The sequence below is a fragment of the Agelaius phoeniceus genome, chromosome 6 (genome assembly GCF_051311805.1).
Source record: "Agelaius phoeniceus isolate bAgePho1 chromosome 6, bAgePho1.hap1, whole genome shotgun sequence".
Taxonomy (NCBI): domain Eukaryota; kingdom Metazoa; phylum Chordata; class Aves; order Passeriformes; family Icteridae; genus Agelaius; species Agelaius phoeniceus.
The window spans coordinates 52,856,337-52,882,681 of record NC_135270.1 but is presented as its reverse complement, the minus strand read 5'-3'; the positions used below and the strand labels follow the sequence as shown (position 1 = coordinate 52,882,681).

Sequence of the window (26,345 nt, the reverse complement as noted above, 5' to 3'; positions counted from 1 at the left end):
AATATGGGTGGGTTTAAAATGTTTCAGTTTTTAAAAATTGTCCATTTTATTTGTCTATCTACTTTTTATTTAGTTTAGTCACCTTGGATAATATGGAGCCCATATTGTATTTCTCCCCCAGCATCAGTAAAGTTTCAGATTTTAGTAAAGTTCCACAAGTAAAGTGCAATATTAAAATATGTTCAATATAAAGGACTATATATATTGCTAATTTTTATAAATATTATTTTCCCTGGCTCCACTAAATCTTCCTTATAAAGAACCATTGACTTCAATAGTGCTGGAGTATTTTCTAGTTATGTAGATAGATACATCTAGTAATTTTTGTGGTGATTTTGTAGAGCAAGGCTTTACTGTGTAAGAGTTTGAACAATGGGATAGGACTGTTAATATAAATACAATAATGCACAGATAACATAATGCATAGTACTTTTTTCAGGTCCTAATTTTAATGAAGCTTTTCTGAGGCATTGAAACATATTTCCACTTGTGAACTCAGTGCAAATACACTTGGACATTAGACAATGTTCTCTCTTGGGTGATTTCTTTTTCAATATTATGTCTTCAAATAAGATTTAATGAGAAGAACTTTTGCACTACAATGAGACCCAAGCCAATGTCTAGAATGTGTTCTATTTTTTTTGTTGAACACTGGCTTTTAAGAACTGCTGCCTTTTATTAATGATATTAATGATAATAGCCTTCCTCAGGGGTCAAAATGTTACCAGTGCTGCCTGACTTTGGTTGGTGACATGGACACTGGGATTGAGGGCACCCTCAGCAAGTCTGAGGACGGCATGAAGCTGTGTGGTGCAGTTGACAGGTTGGAGGAAAGGATTTCATCTCTCCAGGCTGAGAGAGCTGGGGATGTTCAGCCTGGAGAAGAGAAGACTCCAGGGAGAGCTTTTTGTACCTTCCAGTACCTAAGGGGGCTATAAGAGAACAGGAGAGGGGCTATTTATAGTGGAGTGATAAGAAAACAGGGGATGACATCAAACATGCTAAAGAGAGTAGATAGGAGATGTTTAGGTTAGGTATGAGGAAGAAATTCTCTTCTGTGAGGGTGGTGAGGCACTGGCACGGGTCACCCAGAGAAGCTGTGGCTGCCCCATGCCTGGCAGTGTTGAAGCCCAGGCTGGATGGGGCTTGGAGCAACCTGGTCAAGTGGAAGGTGTTGGAATGGGGTCATCTTTAAGGTCCCTTCTAAGCCAAACCATTCTGTGATTCTATGATACTATATGATATGAAATAAAAGTAAGTCAGTTAGTTGAAAGTAATCTGTTGCAGCAGGCATTAAAAATCATGAATCAGATTAATCTCAGTATCAATCTGTTTGTCCCAACAAACAAATTATTATTATTTGGATTTAATTGCATTCTGGTTTCTAATTTTTAAAAACCATTTTCTTAATTTTGTGAAGCTTGTTTTTCAGTTGTGACAACTTGAGATTTAGTTATTTCATTTGAAATTATATTTTCTGTTCTTTAGGATTTTTAAGACCTGGAGATTGAAGGAAAAAACAAAATTGTTGTAAACTATTCAATAATTTCTTCCAATATTATCTTATTTTTAACCTCTTGGTAGGAAATACTTGTATTTTCTAAAATTAATACCTGTTTGGTCTCTGTGTTTTACTTCTGTGTGCTACTTAGTTTCTGTTTGATTCTGAACAGTCATAATGTTTCTTGAGTATAAAAAAGTCTAGGCAAAATGAAACAAATTACATTTATGAGTTATAACAAATATTGCACAAATAACAAGGGATAAGGGCTCACTTCAGTTTAAAATATCATATATCTCTAATGTCACATAGTTAAAAAAATTATTATTGTTTCCATATTTAATATGTATTGAGTTGATTGAAATCTCTGTTTTCCAGCAAAATAGTTTTATGTAGCTCTGTTGCAGGTTATCTGCACTGAGGAACCTGATTCACTAGATATACTAGAATGGGACAAAAGCATTTAAATAGCTAATATTAAAAGTTTCTTTGTGTCATGGTTTCTAAAGTAACTGAGTCTCTGGCTGCAATCCACATTAAAGACTCCTACTTTCTTGCAAAATTTCATATCAGTATTCAAAAATGTTGTGCCTATAATATTTATACTCTCTAATAACTATCTTTTTCTTCAAAAATTTATAATACCCTTTTCTTTCCAGAACAGCCTATTATTTCACTGGTGTCAAATAACTTATTTTTTAAGCTACATTATTTGTTTTTATTTGAAGATTTGTTAGGTTAAGTGGTTTCTTCAGCCTACATTTATTTTCTCTGATATGTGACATTATCCTAATGATAGCCTTCATGTTGAAGTCCTATGTTTGACTAAGTGATTTTGCTGAAACTGTAAGATAAGATCAGACAAGGTTTCTTCTCAAGCCATAATTCTAGTAATTGAATCTGTTTGTGTGATGTGTATTGGCAGAACAGAATGACTAATCTTGCAATGAATAATTTATTTGATAAATGTAGATTCTCACTTTACTTCACTACATTTTAAGAACAAAGCAGATATTTTGAATTATTCATGATTCAGATTTAACGAATTTTATAATTAAAAAAAGATTGTTATTGATAATTTCACTGGGAGTATTGATTCAGATAAATTTGAAACTCAAGTGTAATTCTAAGTGTTTAATTTCTGGTGCATGTAAAAGATGGCTTTTGCTAAAACATTGGATAAATTTTTGAGTGCCTGGCACCATTGTTCATCATGAAGCTTTAAAATATGGTTTCTATGAATACTTGTGCATCAGTTGAGGAGCTCACTGATATATATATATATATAGTATTTGTACCATATGATTGCTTGAGCATTTGTGGAAAGCACATATAAACAATATTTGAACATTTTCAAGTTGTATTTGTTTATAAATACATGGGAAGGGAAACAAACTATTAATTTAACATTATTTTGGCTGACTTTATAAATTATGTAATTGGTAGCTGCACTCTGTTGCAATTCAGATCTGCCAGCTTCATTGGAGGAAGGCTTTGCACCAAGTGCAGAACTGGGGGGCTGCTGGAACCCTGGATGCTGAGATTTTTACCCTTGACAGGTGACAATGAGGAAAGACCAGGCACAGCTTTCTACCCTTCCAGCTGAACCTTTTGGCTCTGGTTCTTCTCCTGAGTCTGCCTGCTTTGTGCTGTGTCAGTGGAAAACTGTCCCAGAGTTACTCCATGTGAGGCATCCCTGTGACAGGTCTGTGCTTCTCCCTGCATGATTTGCAGCTTAAGGAGATTCATCAAAAATCTCACTCACCTTGAACTTGGGCAGCAATTTACTGGAAGTGCCAGGATTTTTTCTCCCAGGATGACAAATAAAAATTATATCTCTGCTTCCATCTTTTGCCTGTAGTTTACCAGAAGAAGGTGTGAAGATTTCAGGTCATGACAAAATCTTTCAGGAAGACAATGGGGTGTGAAGTTTTGGCCCTGGGAGTCTGTTTGTTGTAATTAGATTGGTGGGAGAGATTTTTGCTTGTTTTCTGAAGGGAACTCTCTATATAGAAGATAAAAACAAATTTTTTTAAAATAGGAATTCCTATCTGGAAAAGTTAAAAATGCAATTCAGTTTTCAGCTATTCAAATGCAGGTCAAATCAGAACATATTCTGAACTTTTTGAATAGAAAAGAATAAGTGCAGGGTCTCTAAAATGTTATGCTAGAAATAATATTCCTGAAGAAAAGAAGAATTGATTTCCATCTAAATAGACAATACATGCTGCACATATTTTTAGTATTTGTGGGAACATCAGGACTACTTCCAGCAAAAAAAAGTTAATGTAGTTTTGTGTCTCATTTTAGGTTTATTTAGTTTAGACAGACATACTGATCCTCAGTGAAAACCTCAGTGCTAAAAATGGTAAATAATTGAAGATATTTTGTGGTAAATATTTTAAGAATTTCATCTGAGTTCTTCAGACCTCACCTCAACTCTCAGTATTGTCAGTATCCTGATAAAAATGTGTTTTTGATCTCTGGCATTCCAAGTTTGTAAGTAAATAATTCTGTCCTTGAACCAGAGTGCAGATTAATTACTGGCTGGACATAGTTCCTCTTGACCAGAGAATATGAAAGTTTTTAACAAAGGGAATATTCATTAATCTTGTGAGATGTTTTTTTTGGAAGACAAATATGTATTTCTGAGGGGAAAGGAACACTTACAAGGTTTAAACAAAGGGCCAAATTTTCTGTATACTTGTGTATCACATGTTTCCCAAACAAGATGATATAATAGCTGTGTGTCCTTGTAATGTCAAGTGCAATGTCTGGCTACTATGAACCAGAATATTTATTTTGAGATATTAAAGGATTAAATATGTATTATCAGACAGTCCTGTTTTAACAAGACGCTTGAAAAAAGCAATTGCTAACAGTCTGAGGAAAATGATTTAAAGGAAGACAATGCAAATATGTAGTAAAGTAGACAGACATACATCATTGATGGGCTGTGTAATTAAAATCAGTGGCTTCTCTACAAGGAAGTTTGATCAGTTTAGGAGGTGGATGGATAAAACCAGATGTATATATGGTTACCTTCATTAGAGTTTCCTACATTTTAAAACATTTCATTTAATGTGTTTTAGTCATGTTATTTCAGCATTAGGTGAAGCAATGTCAGTGTCGCTCTGGCTTGTTTGTTGCCTTATTTGAGGGAATGCCCTGGGTTCTCTTTAACTTCCTTTATTATTTAATTCATATGAGGTATTATGGTGTGTCTGTATTATATGTAAGTTCCTTTGATACACAGAATATCTGAATCTGTTACAGGTTGTAGGTGGCAAGTTTGGTTCAAAACCTTTAATTTTAGAGCACTCCATGGGTCATAGGAGTCTTTGGAGCAGTTTATCTTATCAACAAAAGTTGTGAATGCTTCACAAATGCTAAGGAAATTTTTGAGTTGTAGACTAATCTGAGTTTTTCAACTGTTCATTCCTCAATGGAGTAAAATTAGATAATTTTTCTGTGTAATGGAAAACCCCATTTTTCATTTAAATTCATTTTTGAATTTAAAGGGTAGAGATTCCTTCTGACACAGAATATTTAGAAATATGCAAAATCTTTCTTGAACAGCTCTAAAGCTGGTACTTTGGATCAGATGCATTCTAAAACACCACAAGTTGGAGAAATCTAAAGAAAAAAAAAGAAAGATGGAAATATTCAGGACTGCTAAAGACTCTAGGTCCTAAAAGCTAAAATTATGAGAAAGGAAAAATATCACAGTAGGAAAGAATAGGAACAAAGGGCCACTTAATAAAGTAAGACTTAATGAATGAGTTTGCCACTGATTTATGTCCACTAGAAAGGCTGTGCTTAACACACCTTAACAACATTGTTTGCCACAGAGGTATTTTTGTGCACAGTTGTGTATGCAGTATAATAAATATTTGGTCATTGTGACAAGAGCCAACAGCAGAGTTCAGGGCCATGGGTGTTAGGAGAAGAGTGTGAGGGCACGAGTGTTTGTGTGTGCCATCAGGTACTCACAATAACCAAGCCCACGAACCCATATCTTAAACAGTTACTGCCAGGTAATGCTGAGCTACTGGGAGCAAATGCTTGAAATGAATTTCTTGCTGCCATCTTGTGTCTAAAGGCTAAATGGCAAGGAAATTTCTGGAGTTCCAAGTACTGATTTTACATTCAACATCAGGTTGTTCCTCGTATTTCTCTTAATGCCAAAGCATAGACAGAGGCTAGTCCTAAAATGAGTTTTCAAGGTTTACTCTTATGAAGAATGGGAAAATGAAATTTAGCTTATGTAAGAGATTTTGTGAATTTTTTGTGAGAAATACTTAGTAGAGTGGCAGTTCAGGTGTTGAAGGTTGCTTTCCCCAAATGTAGTCCCAGCAGAACAGAATTATGAGACACCAGGAGAAATAACTAATAATCCTACCATGATAGACAGGGTGGAGCCCATGTTTGCAATATTGGTATCCCTATAAATTTTCTTCTTGAACCCATACATGGGATACCTTCTAGCAGCATGCTTGTTGTGCTCCAGAAAGACCCCAAAGGGCTGTTACCCTGTTATATATAAAATCTAAAAGAACAACATTGTAGCCTACAATAGGGTGCTTTTCAGGAGTATCCACAAATCTTTGATGAAGATGACATTGCCTGTTACATAATTTTTTATTAATTCCTCTCATGGTTTTTTCTTCATTCCAACTATTCTTGTTCATGAACCTTTGCTGCCCTGAGTTCCCTTTTCCATATCCCATCCAAACTTTAACTGCAAGTCCCATCCTGTCATGGTTTAACAATCCAAACACACATCCAAACTTTAACTCTTTCCCTTCTCAGCTGAACTGGAGCTTTTGGCTGATGTGAAGGGCTGTTACTCTGTGCTTCTTTGCAGGAAAGCAGAGCCATTTCCATTTGTTTGCTAGAAGGCTGGCTGTGAGAGACAAGCAGAAGCTGGCTGCATCTGTGGCAGTTTTGGAGTTAGGAGTGCTTGCAGTAACTGCTGACTGCAATGATGATGAACCCACCCCACAGAGCCATTCGCTGCACCAGCTTTATTGCAAACATCTGAGGAGACTCTGACCACGTTTAGCGTGTGATGAATGAAGACAGTGGTTGCAAGAATTAATTGAAGGCAATACAAAATCTGTTCACCTAAGTGGGTTGGTGGGAAGGCACTTCCAAAGCAGAGGAAAAGGATGATCTTGCGCTGAGAACAACCACCCTCTGTGTTCCTTGGTCCATGCTAAACTCATCATCTAGATAATTCAGTCCTTTAGCAAATGCTTGACTTTCTTTCCAGGCTGTACTTGCCCCATCATGAGTTTTTTTTGCCAACAATGAATGACCATGCCTTTTTGGGTAATTTTTTGAAGATCCATATTTCTCCTGCTCTCCACACACCAAAGCATCCTCAGTGCTTTTCCAATTGAAACAGTTCAGTATAGGAAATTGGTCCACCTCTTCCTACTCCCTGTCAAACAAGTAAACATCTTGGGGATTCTTGGTGTGAAAAAAAAGTTTGATTATATTAAAAGTAAAGACAGTCAATGAAACTTAAAGTTTTTGGCTTAAATCAGTGATGGCTGAAGTCTGTTGATTTTAATGAATTTCTGTCTGCAGAGATGAGGGCTGGAATTATATAAGTGCAAAAAATATTTCTTCATTCTGTAGGCTCTGGAAATACTGTTGGCGTAAACCACTGGAACAAACTACCCAGAAGTGAATTCTTTCTCTCTTGACATTTCTAAATAAGACAAAATGCCTTTATGGAGGATATATTTTGTTCAAACAGAAATTATATGGCTCACTGCAAAAGTACCTGGATGAAACTCTGTGGCCTCTGTTATACAATCAGATGTCTTTTTGGATCTCAGATTTAGTGATCTTCAAAGTTTTCTTTGTCTTACTTGTAGCAGTCCCACGTTGTTGGTTATATTTCCTGCTTTTCAGCAAAGACTGTCGGCTTTTGGGGAGCCAAAGCCTTTCTGGAAAATTGCCTACAGAAGGACTGTAGAGAAGCTAGTATGTGGTTGAGGGCTACTGTCCCACTCTCAGTAATTCTGAATAGTTATTGACATATTGAGTGACTGAAATAAGAAGTCATTCTCAAAAGAATAGGGAAATCACTCTAACATGCTTAAGACGTGAAATATATACATAAAACATATGTGAAATATATACATAAAACATATGTGAAATAAATATATATAAATATATAAATAAAACATATGTGGAATAGCAGACGTTCACTTGATATGGGCTGTTATTAGGGTTCAGTGCTGACTTGATTTGAGGTGACTTTCAGGTTCTACTTCTCAAAAGCTATTTGCACTTTTAAATTTTTTAATTTTTTTTTTTATTTGCAGCTTCAGTCACGCATTGCAGAGTCAGGTAATATTTGTTTCTGAATTTATAACTTATCGTTACAACTCTGAACTTTGGACATTCCTATATTTTTTGGAGCGGAAAGCTGGCATAGAAGAAAACAATCTCCTGAAAAAACTGTCTGGACTTGAAATCTATTCTCAAATTGGATCAGTTTAGCCTTGGCAAGTGGCCATTGGTAATCAATCTTCTGATGAAACAGGGATAGACTGGCTCCTTTCCTTGGGTTAAATAACTCAAACTAAGATTTGGTATCAGTCCTTGGTGCATAAGTATCAATCTGTAAATAGAGTTGGCCACATTTCTACGAGGAGATATTTTGACAAATACAGTGTTGTCTGCAGATCTAAATAGAGTCTGAGGGGAAGGGCAGAATTTACATTTCAGCTGACCTTAAGGAAAGAATTTATATCACACAGGATACAGATAACTTAATGCTCCAGAAATGCACTTGCTGGGGATGCACTTTCTGATGAAAGATTGTCATGGAGTACAAACAGAGACAGCTAGATGCCCTAGAGCAGGTATTCTTCACTGATATAATTTCAGCATAGTGAGGTAAACACTTTGCTAATGTAATGCTTAGATGTGTCCTCTGTCATAATAGAGGAAAATCCTAAACTTTTGTACTGAACTGTGGGGGCTGTTATTATTACATTTTAATGTATTTCAGAAAAAAAACTCAGTGACCTAAGAGAAACTGTAATATGCTAAACAATTGTGTTTTAAAAGCAGTACATAATAAGTGCAGTTTCCATACAAACTCAAATCCATGAGAACTCACAAGGTTTTTAGTGACATTATGACTGACATATAATAGCAATAATATTAGTTCCTGTGTCATCCTTATGCATTCTGTACATGTTTTGATTTCCTGATACTGTTTTCCAGAATGAAATCTGGAATGTATTTCTTCATTTCAGAAATGAAGAAGTACTCTTTGTATACACTTCCTTGAATTTCTGCAAATTCATTCTTATTCACAGAAAATTTATTTAAAAAGAAGTACAGACTAAAAAATTTGGGATTGATTTGGAATTAATCCCAAAGGATTAATGCTTGGAAATCTTCTTGCTGCAGGTTCCAGCTTTAATCCAGGCCAGACCACTAGTGAAAGTCTTTTAGAGCTGGTAAGAAAATATCTTTCAGAGTTGATAAGACAATATCAGATGTGCTGATAAGAAATTGGACACATTGGATCATGGAACCCTGATCACCCTGCAATGAGGGTGACCTTTTCTAATCTCCTTTTACTGATCTGAGCTAGGGTCACTTGACAACATCCCAGAATTTGGTTCCTACTTATGATGGATACCTCCTGATATCTAGGTTGTATTCAATAAGCTGGCACTCCCTCTTCTCCCTGCTGGAATCTGCATGATATTACAATCTGCAACGTGTGTTACTGTGATGATTTTTTTGATGTGCCCAAGGCAGGCAGGAGTGAGAAAACCCTTGGAGGTTTTCCAGCCTGATAGGACAGGATGGACTGATGCATCTTTAGTATTGGGAGCTGCTCCAGAATATGATCTTCTGGCCCAGTCAAGCCTCTTGCAAGGGTAAATGTCCCAGTTTGCCTGCTTGCAATTTCTTCTCTCTCTTCCCTTACCTTATGTGTGCAGATGGCTCTATCTGGAGTATGTATCTACATTAGTGACACATTTATTAATTTACAGTGTAGTGTGTAAGGAATGCATAAGATTCACTTGTATGTCTGTCCATCCACAGCAGTACAGAAAGTCCTATGTTGCTCCTCAGATAATGGACCTTACCCAACTTGTAAACCAGCTCTTTAACAAAATAACAGAATTGATTCTGAAATATAATTTTGAAGTCATTGTCTCCTAATGGGGTGGATTTGCTTTGAGACTTCCCCTTAAAGAGAAATCCTTTGTCAGCATGACAGACCCATTTAACAACATATGTCACTGGAAATAAACATAATGTATTTTATTGGTGTTCCTACACATTTAACTGTGGAGGGAGGTGAGCTCAGACATTGAATATGCAAGGCAACAATTGACAATGTAATGGACAGCATTTGCTTGGTGTCCAGCCAAGGATTTGCAATGCTTTTAAAATGGTACAGTACATAGCAACTATTTGATGTGCCAAACCACAGAAGATGGTTGATGATGCTTATGGAGTGGAAGATACTCTGTAAGTAGTCCCTGTAGTGTATTTACAATACTGTACATTTTGCACATGCTATTTATTATACTGCTTGTTTGTAGTCTTTTCTTTCCGATAGTATATTATCATGAACAGAGACCCTTTGGGAAAATTTTCCTTATTGTGTGATAGGAATTGTACTTGCTGTCTCCTTCTTCCATAAAATAATTTTCAGCAATGGACAATGCCGAAGCATTTTATTACCATATAGAAGAGTGTACTGGAAGCAAAGTTAGATGTAACAATATAAAAAAACCATAAACAGCGCAAACAGAAAACCAAGAGTAACACCCCAAACACAAAGAGAATTGTAGTCTTCAGGGAAAGGGAAAAACATCAGGGAAAGCTGATGTTTTAAACATCTTTTATTCTCGTATAAATTACGTTCCTTATTTCTCCATTCATTTTCCCCCCCCATCCCATCCCATCCCATCCCATCCCATCCCATCCCATCCCATCCCATCCCCACATTTCCTTTGTATTGACTTTTCTCATTCTGACATGCCCATAGCTGAGTTTTCTGCTGCAGTGACGACATGACCTGGCTAGTTGCGAACTCACCAACTTACTTGCCATGAGCAATGCCAGAACCCAGCATATGCTGGACACCCTGGAGGTGGGAGTGCAACTGCTGTGCTTCTAATAATGTCTACACTGGATGCTACATCCCAATGGCATTAAAACATCTGAAAGCTTCCAGGGGGCTGCCAGTGTGCTTTGTTGTCCAAATTTGTCAGATCCTTGGGACAAGAGGTGACTTGGCATTTGTTTTGTATGTGGCCAGACACCCTGCAGCCAGATTGAGTGCTTGCCACGTAAATCTGATCCTCCATTAAAACTCTGTGAGAAATCCTAAATTTTGCATTTTTTCCCTCAGTAATTTATCCTGAATGATCCCTTGAGTTCTGTTCTGTTTTCACTTGCACTGGTAAACTTAAGCAAATTAGTTGAATTCTATTACAGGGGAGCTAATGTGTTTTTAATGTTACCCTCAAAACCAATTAAAACAAAAAAAAGAAGTTTGTCTGGTGTTGCCTGATTTGAATTATTACAGGAATATCTAAGGTCTACATGTGGGTTAGTTTTCAGCATGAAAAACCCTACAGGACTGAGACTTCTGTTCTTCAAGTTCTTAGGCAACTACTTACCTTTAACCTTGTGAGTGTCCCATTTGAAGGTGGAACTCTTGCTTAATGTTAAACAGGTATGTAAGAGTTTGTCAGGCTGAAGTCTGCAACTTCCTTCTCCTCTATGGTTTACTCTGTGTGTTTGCTAGGCAACTTTAGGCAAAGCACCTTTATTCTGTTTACATCAGCTGTGGATCCATTTCCCTGTGTTTGTGGAAATCCACATTTGGCATTTTCAGAGATGTCTGAGCCAAGCTCAAACCTCAGTGTTTGGATATGGGGTGATGGTAGACACGTCTTGTCAGTTCCCCAGTTTTTGTTATTTTTTAAAATGTATTTGATTATGAACTGGGCTTATATAATGAAAACAAAACTTTCATTAGTCTGGTTTGGGAGGGACTGCGGTTGAAAATGGGAAAGAGAAAAGGATCATGGGGATGGAGGCAGGGAAGGTTGAGGGAAGACAAACAACCAATGGTGCTACAGCCAGTGAGGAGAAAAAGTCTGGAGCAGCATTTCAGGGATTGTTCAAGGGCTGGGTCTCTCCAGCTCCTTTGGAGAAGTGGAATGGTGATGCAGATGTGTTTCTGAGTCTGGGCTGCAGTTACATTTCTGCCTGGGCATGAGGCACCCTGAGCAAGGGGCTTTGGAAGCCTGAGAATCCTAGAGCTGTACTTTTTAAAGGCTCCTTTCCTCTCATGCTTGCAACTTCCCAGTGGTCAGAAGAGGATACCTGGTGCCTGCTGTAGCTGGGCTCCTCTGTTTTTCAGGGAGAGGGAACAAGGGAGCTAGAAGGATCAAACTGAATGGGAAATAATAGTATCTTCAAGACTTCATTTCAGATTAAATAAGAATTATTTCATTTTGATACTAAGTTTTTTATAGATTTGATGGTACCATGGGACCTGATCAATGGACAGCCAGGGGTGAGCAAAGCCTGTCCATATTTATCTTTGCTAAAGATGTATTTCACAGGTTGGAACTGCAACACTGAGTAATTACAATACATGGATCTTAGCCAGACAGTCTTGGACAGAGTGGCTGACCAGTCACATCTGTTCTGTGCCTTCTCCACAATACCTCTTCTGAGGTTAAGAGAAGTAATGAACTTAAACCAAAACTGATTATTTATGGTGATATGCAGAGCATGAAAGGAAATAGGTTGTGGTTTTCCTAAGCCTAGAAAGACAGAGAAACTAAACTGTAGGTGAAATCTCTCTCTCTGAAGATGAAGGGCAAGATTCTCAACTGATGTACATCTCTGCAACTTGGCATCAGTGAAGCTATGTTGATTTACACCAGCTGAAAAATCTGGAAGGGAACAATGCACTTTTTGTTTAATTTTTATGTGATCGTCAGACCATCCGTCACATTCAGTTGAAGAGGAATAACATTTGGTAGATGTTTAGTCTTGATTTTTTTTTTCCTGAAATGGGAAGTGAATTAAATGAAGAGAGAATAAGGCATTTTTATTATTTGAGCTAGCTGAACAGCCTGAAAAATATTAAATTAAAAAAAAATCATCAAATAAAGTATTTGACATCACAGCAAAATACAGTTAAATGAATTATTTCTTAAAAGAATTGTTAATAGGAATTTAGAGAAATCAGTTGTGCTGGACATGACTGGATTTGCAAAGAGTTGGCTGTGTGAAACTGTCTGGCTAATCCATCTCTTCCACAGCATATGTTATATAGCCCCTGCCTGTTGCACATGTATCATCCACTGGCATCATTCAGTGCTGAATGTCATCAGGGGACCCAAGGTACAAGGATTATCAGTTCTGTTTTAGGGACTGGAAGGAGATTTGGGCTGGTGTCTGTGTCTACCTGCTGAGCTCATTTTGCTGCAGTGGTGGAAGCTGTGCATGAATTGCTGCATGCCCTTTGCAAATGGCTTGCCCTGAAGGGAGGGTGGTACAGTGGTGGCTTACACAGAGACAGGGTCACTGTGCCAAGGCAACAGAAAGGATTTGTGGACTGAGGTCCCAGCTCACCCAAAGGAACCAGTGATTGTAAGGGGCTGCTTTCTGTTTCTGCCTAAGCCTGTTGTCAGAGGTGGTGGGGATAAACAGGCAGTGCCAAGCTGCTCTCTGTCTCCTGTGCAGGCAATGTTTGACTGTAAACAGCACTGAAAGCCTGGCAGACTTTTTGACTATCACAAGATTTGCATCAGTTTTGACACAGACCAGGAAAGGACTGGTGGAGCAAAAGTTTTGGAACGGGTAATTTCCTCATTTCATTGAATTGAAACTCTGGGAGTTCCCATTTGGGACTTGTTCCGCTGCTGGGGAATACATATATTAAATTACCATGATTCCAGCCTGATGCTAGGTTACAGTCCAACCTCTATTACCTTTAAAAAGCCAGTTTTTTAGGGTGCTGCAGTTTAATATGGAAAAAATATTCCTAATGTATTATTCTCATGGCTACCAGCCAAGTTGTGCAAACCACCCTTGCAGTCAATGACAAATAGTAGTGTGAGAAATGTGCTTCCTCTTTCATAGGCAATTTTGTAATTTCTAATAATGGTAATGTGCATCCAAAATCAGAAAAGAATACAAGTATGTGATGTTTTCAGTAAGGCACGTGTTAAAAATCCCTAAATCTGATCTTGGAAAGTCTCAGTGGATTTGGAAACACTGAAAAAGCCAGGCCTACCTCCCAGGCAGCATGGCTAGGACAAAGAGCTGAGGAGTCCAGGAGCAGACCACCTTGCTGCTTAGCAAGGCAGATGGGACAGGGAAATTGTGAACCAGCCACCAACCAGCCTTGATATCAGGGGATTCTCAATCTGAAACAAATTTACCCTCTGTTAACTTGAGGTTAACCCAGTGTGAACTGTAGTGGGAGAGGAAATGCCAATGAGCAAAAACCCCATTTCTTCTGCACGGGGAACTGATGTTAGAAAAACAAGGAGATTTTCTGGCAAATTGCTTCTTGAAGAAAATGGAGGAGAAATGTTCTTTGGCTTCTCATGATGGGTGAGCAAAATTTGAGTGTGCACTTTTTTTTACCTACAAACTGCATGTGGAATGTGTATTTTCTTGTGAAAGTGTGTAAGGCAATCTAATGTTATGCCCTTTACCAAGGGAGGCAGTTCATCTGGGTTGAAAGTGGAGAGTTTCTTGATGTAATATAGCAGCTGAAGTGAGTGAATATTATGTGGGTTGTGCTGGTACACAGTAGTACACCAAATGTTGCTCACACAGCTTTAGAGGTGTTCCATCTAATTCAGTGGCTGCCCAACAGGTTTAGTGCCAGAGACCTATATAAGAATATCCTGCTCTTGGACACATAGTTCCTGAAAACATAAGTCCCTGTGTGTGGTTACTGTACAACCAGCATCTGACTCATTGCTTCGCAAAGCACTTTTAGTTGCTTGGGAAACATGAGGATATGCACTACACAAACCCAGAAACTGCGGTGCTCCTCTAGCAGTCTACAACCTTGGAGCTGTCAAGAAAACTTTGTTCTCTGTTACCCACACCACAGCCACTAGGAACTTCATGTGATGACCCACACAGAGCCCTGTATCTCCAGCCACTCTGAATGCATCCCCTTGGTGTTCCAGCTGATGGGGAGCCCTCAAGAGGTGTTATTAGCACAGGCCACATCTATCATACAGTTTTCTTTCCATACAGCAGGGGGTAGTAAAATACTCAGAGACTACATGTGCAAGAAAAGAGCATCAAATAGTAGAGCAACTGAATGGAAAACAAACAAAATGTCTATTTTTAAACTGAGCTAAATCCATATAATTTTCAATAGGGAACCTTTTGAGTCCTTGTAAAACAAGTTCCTTAAGGGCTTGAATGATGCTATTTAAATGTGTAATGACTTGGCCTGTTAAAAACCCAACATATTGATTGCTGCACTTTGAGGATGAAAGTATTAAACATTTTAATCGTGCTGTGCATGTTTAGGATGCAAACAAAAGTCCTCATTGTGAACCTGCCAATTAAAGTAGCTGCCAATAGGGAAAGGAGACATGCCTGTGGCTTTCTTTGGGTTAGCTGAGGTCATGGCTACAACTAATGCAAAGGTTCTTAAAGAAGTTTGGCATCTGATTGCATGAAAATCCCAAGCAATACTCCTCTCTTTCTATTAAAGATTTTGGAGCTGTTTTGGACTGACAACAGTATTTACAGAACAAGATCAAGGCTTTTTTTTTTTTTCCTTATATTAAGAAATATATAACACTTAAGAATGCAAAGGAAAGTCTGAGATGTTAGTGCTAGAAACCCAGTTACAGGACTGTTCTTGAGCTTCAGAATATTGTACATGATCATTATATAGTCCAACAGGGAGCTCATAAACCATCAAGGAAACCCAAGGGAAGCCAGTGGGAATAGTTATGTACTTCTAGAAAAGGAGTGGTTTAGAACTTCACTTACAGTTTTGAAGTAACAATTTAATTTCTATTAAGTCATTGCCTCCATATTTCTTTACTACCATTTACCATTTAGTACACAGAGTAACATCACATTTCTCTTCCAAACAATGCAGAAAAAAAAAAAAATCAAACTTCTCATTTCCTTAAGGATTTCATAGATATGCATAACCTGTGAAATTGGTTCCTAGTCACGTTCTTACACCAGTTTAGCCTGATAAGGTCTAAATCCCAGCACACCTATTCCAGTGTATGTTAAGAGCAATCTGAATGGCAAACACCCAAGGTACACTGGTGTAGAGAGCTGTGAAGAGCTGAGTTTGGCTCAGTGTTCCCTATTGCAAGAGGAAATCTGTACTTAAACCCATGTATGACATGGGATGTGTTTATTTTACATTTGTGCAAAGGTTTTTAAATTTCCATCTAAATTTTTGTCTGTATTTTTGTCTCAGCTGATGTGGCTTCATAGGAAGATTCTGAGGAAGACACAGAAGTCCTTTGGTGAATGTGTACTGAACTTGGGTTATATAATGATTTGAATTTTATTGGTAACTATTACTAACGATTCTGAAGTAAGTTAAAAAAAACAACCTGGAAGCCAAATCTACTTTATTTTCAAGAATCTCCAGCTATCACTCACATATCCTTGCCAAATGTGTCATTTCTCTTAGCAACAGTTTAGATGACTTTAACAAGTATTTTTAACCTGTAAAAGAAAGTCATAGAGCTCACTTCTGAAATCTGAAGTTCTGTGCAGATACCTAAGGGCTGGATTCAGTGGTAAATTGCTTCCACTCCTGACAAGACCATGGAAGCTTTCCTTGCAGGGAATGCTTAGTAATCCAGTGAAAGCGGTTTGGATGGATTTTTGTCTTTCCAGTTGAATCTGGCTTTACTTTCTTTCTAGTATTATAAATTATTGTATGTGTAATAAAACATGTGCACCTCCTGAGAAAAATGTCAATTCTACAGAGAAGGAGGTTGATTCAAAGATAACATTAGCTGTAGATGTATTTGTCTGTAATTAATCCACACTTTAAATTATCACCGAGGTTATCTTGGAGCAATGGAATCTTGGTAGCCATGGTTTTACATAAAATGTCCAAAATTTTACTTGCAGTTTTGCCTGTAGACAATTTGTAGTGCAGTCTTTAATGCTCTTTTAGATCCCTTTAAAAACAGATATTTCTGGAATGACAGATGCATTGGAGATAGTTAGCTGGTATTAACCCGCCAAAGTAAAAAACTGTCCAGTCTTTTGCATCCACCTTGTCAGTGGTTTCTGTCATCCCTGTGGGTTGTATAATGCAGAGTGATGTGGCAACAGCTGAATCTGGTTGAATGTGTGCCAGAACCACAAATATGTTGCTGAATATAATGTACCTTTTTTCCATCTAATGAGCAAAAGCACAGATGATACACAGGGGTTCTCACATCCCACTCTATCTCTCATTCCCATCTTTGGATTGCCTACCAAGTGCTCCAAGTGCAAACTAACCTCTGAATTTGATATACCAGATGCTGCTATCTCATTTAAACTTGTGTCTTTTTAAAACATATAAATACTTAGCAATATCGGTTAGATAATCTCTTTACTCTTAAAATTTATTTAATTGGATGGCTCAGGCATACCTGCAATGAAATCACATTCTTAGTGTCCCTTTCTAAGCCTTCTATAGCATCCTGTCCTCTTCAAGGCTCTCTTTTAGATGCTGAGTTTCATGGGGCAAGCATTATTTATTGCTTGTTCAGTGCTAAGCACTCTTTCACTGTTTTAAGTTCAGCTATAAACTTCCAAAAATGTACTTATAATAAGAGTTTTACCTGACCCACTGCCTTATTATTGTTCTGTAACTGTTTTTTGATCTTTTGAAGGAGTCCTTTTAATACGACTGTGGTTTAATTCACCAGTTCTTGAACTTTATTCCGGATTAATAATTTTCGTTTGGATTTAAATTTAAAATAAATTTTCAAAAGGTCATCTTATAATGAGATACTTGTGTAGCCATCAAGAATGAAAAAGGAAATGGATATGTTCAGTTCTTCCAGAAGGCTCCTGGTATAGATATAGGTAACCTATAGTTAGATTTGAAATTGAAAAACAAAAAGGGAGAAGGCTTGAGAACCTATTTTTGTGTCAGATCCACATGACTGGCAGGAATAAGAGTGTTGATATCACTGGGGGTGAATATCTTTAATTTTTTGGTTAGGAACTGGGGAAAGATAAGGTATCAGAAAGGAAGGTTGTACCAAGTCTGATTTCTGCTGGATTTGGAAGAGTTCAGAAGGAAGCTAGTGTAGTCATAAGCAAATATTTTATTTTCAGTATTCCTGGACACATCTTCCATTTAAGGAAGGCTTGGGATAAGGCTGGGGAACTGGAAAAAAACATGTCAGAGAGAGTACTATGGCGTAGGCAGGAGCATATGCTTCATATTAGGTATTCCAGTACAGATTCTTCCTCTCTCTACAGTACATGATAATTTTAGGGCTAGGACTGGAATCAGGTTTCCAGAAAAAAAGGTAGAAAGCCTTTTTATTCTTGCATTTTGCAAGGCTGGCAGAGATAGGATGAAAGTGTGCATAATCGGGAACAAATGCCTTACAATTGGATTTACTATACAAATTGGTCACTTTAAATAAAATAATAATAAAAAAAAAGAAAATAAAAAGAAAATTAGGCTTAGGTTTAGCGTGGCATTATGACCCAAAAGAGGGAATCTTCCTCTTCTGCCAAGCTCACTGATTAGGATCAATAGAGATTATAAAGAATGTTGTTTTCTAATGAATCTCAATTTTTTTAATGAAATGTTCACTCAGTTTTATTTCTTTTTTTTTTTTTTGTCTTAAAAGCAGGATTTAAGAAGAAATTGCCATTGACCCTAGCTTGTCACTGGGTCTGGAATGGCTTCAGTGGTAGGAATGCAGGTTAGCATCATGAAGGGGGAATGCTGTTATTCCTTACAGAATGCCCTGTTCACTGGAGTGGGAAGGGTTATTTGGGGAGACTATTGGTAACTATACAGTTACTCTCTGTAATGCTCTTTAGCTGCAAGAACTAGTTTCCTGCCCATATAATAAGTGGGATTATGTTTGGGGTTTATATCATATCTGGGAAGGAAAAGGTTTGACCTGGAAAGTTAGGATGACAACTTATATCAATAGCTGATGTTTCATGTTTAGAGATTCTTGCAGGGATTAGTTCTACAGTTGCTTTTCAGGTTAGGTTAGAATTAATTTAAGTTTTGAGTGTAGAAAATAAGTCTTGAGGAAGTCAAGGTCCTGTTGGATCCTTTATGTTCTCAAGTGATAATATCCATTTCTCCACATGCCATTAATTTCTGCTGGGTTTCACTCTAGCTGTTGGTTACCTGGCTATAACCATAACCTCGTGAATGTGTAAGGAGTGGGAGACTCAAATGCACATTGCTTCCAAGAAGTTATTAAACTCCATATTTCTGTAGAAGTGCTTACAGAAGAAATTGTTAATAATGAACAGCAATAGATGATGTTCACCCAAGGGTTCTAGAGAAGCTTGGAAGGTGGATTACTGTAAATAACTGTTTTGAAGGACCAGTGAACAGGAATTAATATTGTATATTGGCAGAAAGTCAATATGGATTTTTTAGGTTATGCCTCACTAATGTAGTAGCATTCTTCAGAGAAGTCAATAAGTTTGTAGATAAAGAGGTAATGGTTTATTTAACCTATTAGGTTATATCTTTTAAAGAACCTAAGTCAGAGGATAAAGGAAAGAGACAGAAGTCAGCAATAAATGGTCAGTTTTCACAGCAAAAGGAGGTTACCAGTGAAGTATCCATGGGATTTGTCCTGGGGCCTGCATTGTTCCCAATGTTAATAAATGGTCTAGAAATGAGTAGGAGAAATTTTTGAGGTATCTTAGTTTGCTGACAATACTAAGTTATTCTGAATGGAATGATAGAATCATAGAATAGTTTTGATTGAAAGTGACCATTAAAGATCATCCTGTTCAAACTCCCTGCAATGGGCAGGGGCCTTTAACTAGGTCAGATTGCTCAGAGACACATCCAACCTGACCTTGAATGGGAAAGTCGTTCCAGTGTTTCACCATCCTCATTGTAAAAAATTTCTTCCTTGTATCTTCTGTAAATCTACCCTCTTTAAGTTAAAAAACAATCACCTTTGTCCTAAGTTCAACAAGCCCTACTAAAATGTTTGTCTCCATCTTCCTTGTAAATCATCTTTAAGACTGAAAGACTGCAATAAGTCCTCCAAAGCCTTCTCTTTTACAGGCTGAAAAACTCCAGTCTCTCAGCCTTTCATAGCAGAGGTTCTCCATCCCTCTAATCCTCTTTGTGACCCTCCTCTGCACTTGCTCCAACAGCTCCATGTCCTTCCTGTGCTGAGTGCCACACAGCTGGATGTGGTGTTCCAGGTGGGGTCTCACCTGAGCAGAGGGGCAGGATCCCCTCCCTCCCTGCCCTGCTGCCCACGGTGCTGTGGATGCAGCCCCACACACAGGTGGTTTCTGGGCTGCCAGTGCCCCTGGCTGGGTCATGTCCAGCCTCTCATCCACCAGCACCCCAAAGCCTTCTCAGCAGGGCTGCTCTCCATCCGTTCATCCCCAACTCCGACGCCAGAGTTGCCTGGACCCTGGTGCAGCACCAGCACTTGGCCTTTTTGAGGTTTATGAGCTTGGCAAAGACCCCCTTTTCAAGTTTGTCCAGGCCCCTCTGCATGGCATTCCATCCCTCAGGCATGTCAACTGCATTATACAGCTTGGTGGTGTCTGTAAATTTTCTTAGGGTGAACTCAGTTCCACTGTTTCTGTCTTTGGTGAAGATATCAAACAGTTCTTTTCCCAGTACAAACCTCTGAGGGACATTGTGTGTCACTGATCTCCATTTGGGCATTGAACATCCATTATACCACTGAGCTGTCAACCACCACCCTCTGGATGTGACTTCCCAACCAATTCCTCATCTACCAAACAGGACATCCATCAAATCCATCCCTCCCAGTTTTGAGATAAGTTTCTTTTTGGGGGGCCATGTCCAGGGCCTTACAGAAATAGATGGCATCTGTAGCCCTTCCCTTGTCCACTGAAGTGGTCATGCCATTGTAGAAGGCCACCAACACTTGTTCTCCATCTGCCTTAGCACAGCTTCTACGAGGATCTGTTCCATTAGCTTTGTAGACACAGAAGTGAATATGTAACATAATTTTACTGTGAAGAGTTATAGAAAGGAGTAGTATATGTAAAGTGAAACCAGGAAGTGTCAATTTTTTTAATAGGAAAAAGACGTACTTTTGCCTCAAATTGCATTTTTAAGCTGTCAAGATTCTTGCAACAAGATGCTGTGGACAGTGAAAAAACTCTCAGACTTGAAAAGTCCAAGAAGAAACCATTAAGGACTATTAAAGATAGAATTGCTACATCTGGTTAGTTGCTGCATCAGCCACAAATCCCAGGAGGCTGAAAAATATTCTGGGGAATTAGTGCTGTATATTACACTGTTCTCACACTCTTTCCTGGGATCTGTCTTAGACACCATCAGAAATGGCTGCTGGGTAAATTGGAAGCTTGATCTGGTAAAATAAAATAAGGGAGGGTCTTTATAAATTAATCTTGTAAAAAAGAACCAAATATTCACTGTATCTGATTATGCATAGGTGTTATTTGAATTTTCCAAATAGTGCCATTATCAGTGCATAACACTTGCTATGCTTGTCATATTTCTATATGCTTAAAAGGACAATACAATTGCTTTAGTAAGATTAATTTGGCACTCTGCACTCTGAGAACCTTTTCATATCACTTTATTTGGAATCAAATAAATGGTGTATTTTTTTCCTTTTGGGTAACTGTCCTCTGTTCCAAAGTCAAAACTGAAAATAGAAAATTAGTTAATTAAAAGCATAATATATGTTACATATCATGAGCTGTCTTGCAAAATAAATTTCACAGTTGCCAATCAAGCAAGCCCACAAGCAAGACTACTCAGGTTTAAGGAGCTGCTCTCTCAGATTTCTTTTTCTGCTTTTGCTGTGATTATAGTAAATTTACCACAGTACTATCACTCAAGCTTTAGGACAGGACCCTCCCTGGCGGAAATCAGCAATAGTTCTGTTTAGGCATTTAAAATAGTATCAGAGAGTCATGAAGGAATATTTGGTCCTTTTAGTTGCATAAAAAACCTAATAGAAATACTGTGTTGCTTATAAATAAATCAAAAGAGTTTGCAAAATGTCAGGTGCAGAGAATTTTGTGGGAGATGAGATCCCTTTGAAGCAATATGCTGTATACTGCTGGTTATAGGCTTTCATTAGCTTTATTAGCTTCATTTCATTAGCTTTATTAGCTTCAGCTTCTTAATTTGTACTCCCGCCATCAAGTCCTTGTCTCCATTCTCTCACAGACACTCTCTATAGTCTGGGTGCAGGAAGCTTTGTTGCTGTATTTTGCAAACACAGTAGAAAGTGGCAATATTGTTAGACATGTCCTTGGATGCCCTGTGACTTGCAGCAGCAGCAGGAGTGATGATCTTGTATTTAGTATCAAACAATAGCTCACTATAGAATTTTCTAAACTAGAGTTGGCTTCTCACCATGTCCCAGTACCAAGCTGGCATTTCACAATAGAGGAATCAAATGTCTTTTGGCAGCATCCGATGTCATCATTGCTTAGGGCCTGATCTCAGAATTTGGCTGTCATGAGTCACTTCATCTACTCAGTTGTGTAAAACAGAAAAAATGTGGGCATCAGCAGTGATGTGACCTTTATACAGTTTTCAACAGATTGAAGGAAAGCAGAACTGTTATTACTTATTTTAAACTGCTAATATATATTGGGCTTCATCAATCCATGAAGCTAATGAAACTCTATCACCTGAAGTACACACCATATTACTTTAAAGGAAGTCTCATTTGAACCCAAGAACTCACAAGCAAAATGGCAGTGGAATGTGCTTGGAGAGAAGTGTTGCACCTCATTTTGCACTGTCCTGGGTAGTGTATTTGTTGGCTTGAGGGAAGGACAACTCCTATCTTCCTTTTGGCATATTAGCTAGAGTTGCATTGAGAAGCAAAAAAAAAAAGATCACTTTTGGTTTCAAACATCACACTTGGTATTCAAAATTATAGTTTAAGTTGAAGATCTACTGAGATTCTTCACAAGAAAATATTCTGTATAATATGCATTAATTGCTAATCTGCAAAACCTCTGTGGCTATTGGGATAAAACTGGAATTTCTTTCACAGCTTGTGATCTGGCCAATTTGGTCTGCTTGTAATATACAATATCACTTGTGGAGCTTGACCGGTATAATAATTGGGTGCTACTTAAGTAATATTTGAGTAGGAGTTAAACTGTAAGTGAATTATGGGATGATTTCATATGGTGGTCATCAGCCACAGACTGTTATGTGAGGAAAATGGACCAGAGCTTCATATTCTGATCCTTTCCTATATTCTTCTACCTTTAGTAAAGTTATGTTGCTCCTGCTTCCTGTCTTATACAGGTACTGATCAAAGAGAAGAATAAAGTGTTTGTATAAGAAAGGATTTTTTAATATAAACATCATATTAATAAACAGTAGGTGTTAAAAGATTACCAAATTAAATAAGGCAGAACAAGTTTAAGATTTCAGAGGTATCTTCATTGTGAGTTGTGTGGTACATGTTGATGCCTGAAAGTTCATTCTTTTGGGGACGTGCATAAAGTTTTTAATGTTACCTTTCTGACTACGATAGCTGCAAATAAAATTTTAAAATGTGGTGTTTAAGGACTACAGCAGGAAAAGATTTGACATACTAGCAGTTTGATAACAGTCTGCTAGTTGTGCCAGCTTTCAGTTTCCAAATCAAACTTTTTGTCTGTGTCCTTCTGGTGGTCTTTCTTGGAGAAATTGCAGTGGCATAATTGGACCATGCGGTTTCCTCAGTGAAATTGTGTAGGTCTGTTCTGATCTGTTCCCACTTGAAGCCTGGGGTTGATGAAATGTTCAGTCTCCTTCTGTTACAAAGATCACAGTCATTTCTGCACACCTCATGCTGTATTGTATATACTCAGAACCAGAATTTATCTCTGGCAAGAGCTGTGCTTCCTGAATTATGTTTGGCATGCCTGTTCTCAGTTGTGAAGTATTTATCCATTTCCTGGTGTCAGCTGCTGAATCCAAAGGGATTATGGTCCCTTTTAAATAAAATCCAATCTTGTCATCTGCTACTGAATCCAAGAATTATTATCACTTGTTTCATGGGCTTCTTATCAACAGCTTATTTTGGCCTATTGGTCTTGAAACATTTTCATAACACCTCATCAGCACCTGATTTTGCTAATTCATGATGTGGCTGAAGTTGAAGTGAAGGTGGCTCTGCCATCTAGTTTGATTTAGATCTATTGCTGACTTAATAATATGAGCAAAAATGGCAGCTGAGCGTCTGTCTGCCTTTTTCTGTAATAAATGTACATAAAGAATCTCTGCATCTGCTAACTGATGTTGCAGATTGCTTTCCCTTCAGTGGAAGTCTTTCCAAATAGTCTCAGAAGCAGCAAGAATAGATGCTTGTGGTTGTTTTTCCTGGCATATCAGTGGTGTATGGAGATACCTCGTTTCTGCTTCCTCTGTTTCTGTCACTGCAGTTTATAGGTTAGCCATTAATTTTTCTGTCAAATTGCAGTGTGGAGCATATGTGTTAGATGGCATCTACAATACATGGCACCTGCATGCTCCATACTGTTTGCTTAGTTCTGTATCAATACATTATCATTATATTTCTTTCACTGATCACTTCAGTTGCTCTTTCAATGAGTGGCATGTTTAGACTGGGTCTGTTGCTTTAAAAATGTAGGATTTATTTGCTTCCATTCTTTCTGAGATTAATTGTGGGTGCCAAGAATGAGAACTCTGCAGTATAAACATTTTTTTTTGCAATTACTTATTCAGGTAAAGGCAAAACAAAACACTTTTGTATCTGCTGTTTTTTCTACTGGGCTTCTTGAATATGTTGATAATCTGTTCCAGCATTTGGGGGCATTATTCCAGCAGGATTGTCCTGATCATCTTCCCCCCACTATAGCCCCTCAGTGTTATACCAATGATTTTTTTTTTCTCCTTCCATTATAAATTCTGCAGGGAGACTTAGTTCTGGTGTTCAGTTTTACTGCTTGGACACAGATTTTGTTTGGAAATCCACCATACCTGGCATCACTCCATGCTGATGATTTCCTTTGTTTCTCACTCTTATTTTGTCTCTTTGTAAATTGTGTTTTCTATATTGTTGTGGAACTCACAAGATCGATCTCTGCTGTCATCTTCCATATGCCACATGCTGAGTAGTAACATAAGAAAACAACACATTTCTTAAGGCTTTAAATTGCGAGAACTGTAACAGAACTGAAGCCTTGTGGCAAGCCAGTGTTCCCAGATGGGAAAGACTACATTTAAGGCCTTTGGTGCTATTAATTTTTAAAGGCTTCAAAGAATGAATAAAGTGTGAGTGAGGCCTGATGGCTGACAGGGATGGAGGGGCCTGAGCTAACCGTGCTACACCAGTGCCCCTGACTTCTCCCCTGGCTTCATTTTGGAGCAGTTTCAACATGAGGTCAGGGAGGCATTTCCAGTGGGAATAGACTTGCCAAAATATGCCTTTATACTTCAGTGCTGTGCTGGCAGTGATGTGGTGCTCAGCAGGTGGAGGGGCTGTTACAGAGATATTTGCACTGGGAGAGGTAGGATTCAGGTGCAAGGTTGTTGAGCTATTTTGAGTGTTTTTCACTCTTTTTAGCCCATTCTGATTAGCTGATATCTGAGGGCAATATTTTTTACAAATTTATGATGAAATGTAATCATTCTTTGTTGCAATTCTGTCTATATTTACAAACTTCCAGTTCCCTGAATGTCAGAAGTAAACATGAGAGGCTCATTGCTTTAACAGTCTCCTCAGATAATTGTCTACCCTAAGCCCCTCTTTCTTGCTTCATTTCTTTATCAAAATCATCCTACATGCTCTCTAGTTGTCTCTGGGGCTTTCCTGCTGCCTGCTCTATCTGTGCCTGTATTTTTGCCCTTTCTCATCCTTGGTGAACTCAACTGAACAACATTCATTGCCCCGAGTTTGAACTTAGTCCCTAAGGAAAATTGCAGTGGTTGGTTCTTTTACTAGGCCTCTGTGTTGGGTGCTGACCTTCAGTGTTTTTTCTCTTCCATGTAAGTGTTGTAACCAGCTTTTTACATTTAGCCTACTACGTTATATTCAATAAAATGTGACCCCCAAATTCAACTCTACTATCAGAGAGATTAGCTATTCCTATTTATAAATGTCACTGGGGTTTTTTTTGTGTGCTGTCAAACTGCAGTTCTCCTTTTCCCCACATCAAATTTTACTTGTTTTGCATAGACCCCATGTTTCAGAATAGAAAATAATGGACTTTTAGGGTCACTCAGGGAAGATATTTTGTTTTCCCAGGTTTCTGGGCGGGGCACTTCAGCCAATCACATTTCTTGAAGAAGATCTCTCAGACATTTCAACTTGGCCCTATTTCCTGCCAACAGCACCTGGCAAGAGAGCTACGTAAGTTAAATTGCAGATATAGTAAAGATTTATTTTAGGTAAAGGCTGTTTGTAAGATGTTTGTGTGCCAAGTTATGTCTGGAGTAAACTTTTATAGCAAGCACTAAATCAGAAGCAAGCAGTACAGAAAGAATTGTAAAGGGGAGTGAAATAGAAAGGCTGACAGATCTGTAACTGTAATAAAAATGGTTGTGGAGAATTCTATGGCATTAACTTAGATAATTGCCAGAGTCGTA

At 38.1% G+C, this 26,345-nt stretch overlaps 1 long non-coding RNA gene across 1 annotated transcript in view; it reads left to right on the top strand.

The window, feature by feature from the left end:
- Window positions 1–26,345, top strand: part of LOC143694418 (uncharacterized) — a 232,274-nt gene that overhangs the window by 127,196 nt on the left and 78,733 nt on the right. The window contains exon 4 of the long non-coding RNA XR_013182892.1: window positions 26,005–26,109. This is a non-coding gene — a long non-coding RNA (uncharacterized LOC143694418). The remainder of the gene's footprint in view (window positions 1–26,004; window positions 26,110–26,345) is intronic.